Source organism: Propithecus coquereli, unplaced genomic scaffold (genome assembly GCF_000956105.1).
Source record: "Propithecus coquereli isolate 6110/MARCELLA unplaced genomic scaffold, Pcoq_1.0 Scaffold36, whole genome shotgun sequence".
Lineage (NCBI taxonomy): Eukaryota > Metazoa > Chordata > Mammalia > Primates > Indriidae > Propithecus > Propithecus coquereli.
Window position 1 is genome coordinate 5,039,952 of NW_012149285.1, and position 911 is coordinate 5,040,862.

The 911-nt window shown below is 55.7% G+C and overlaps 1 non-coding gene across 1 annotated transcript; it reads right to left on the minus strand.

Annotated features, from left to right (window-relative positions):
* Window positions 1-207: 207 nt before the first annotated feature.
* TRNAV-CAC lies at window positions 208-280 on the minus strand. The gene has a single exon. It is a non-coding gene; the product is annotated as a tRNA-Val (tRNA).
* Between the last annotated feature and the right edge of the window lie 631 nt (window positions 281-911).

Below are 911 nucleotides of genomic sequence, written 5' to 3' on the forward strand. Positions count from 1 at the left end.
TCAGAAGCTCGTCCTCAAACGCACCTCCGTTTGCATTCTCCGACCTTGATGGGCACGGTCTAATCCTTGCGTTCTCTCCATTGCTTTTCAGCCAGTTTTTTATTTTTTTTATTTTTTATTTTTTTTTATTTCAGCAAATTATGGGTGTACATATGTTTAGGTTACGTGTGTTGCCCTTGGTTCCCCCCCCCAAAATTAGACCCGTGCTGTTTCCGCCCGGTTTCGAACCGGGGACCTTTCGCGTGTGAGGCGAACGTGATAACCACTACACTACGGAAACGAGCTTCAGCCAGTTTTATTACCCTCCCGCCAACGCGAAAACTGAGAGATGCGGTTGCAGCGCGGCCTTCCCCTGTCCACCCGCTGTGCGCGCCGGTCCGCATGTGCATGACTAGGGGGCCTTGGAGTGGAGGGACACGGGGTCGAGGTAGCCATAGGGACAGAGATGACACTGCACCAGACTTGCGGAAGCCCCGGGGGACACACCCAAGGACCTGGGTGGTGAGGAACTGCCTGGGCCCCGGCTCCACCGCCCCTCCCCCAACCGTCGCCCGGCCTAGAAGAGCTCAAGGCCGGCGGGTTCTAGGCCCCTTCAGCGCGTGCTGCTTCTCAGGAGGCCCTGCGCTGCGCACAAGGCCCCCTTTTCATTTTTTCCAGTGAGGAAAGTAAACATCTTGCATGTCTTTCCACAGTGACCAGGCCCTCATTATGCATGATCACGTTCCAGAGACGCTGCCCTTGCGGCCAGAGCGCGCTGGGCCGCGGAAGACCCTGGGAACTTAACAGATTTTTAACGTGTTTATTTTGGACAGTTTGGGGAGGGTCACGGACAGGTTGGTGGCAGAAAAGGGAGCATCCTGGATTCCCATTCCGAAAACAGGCCTTAGTGTCACCTTGCAGGTGAGAGCTGG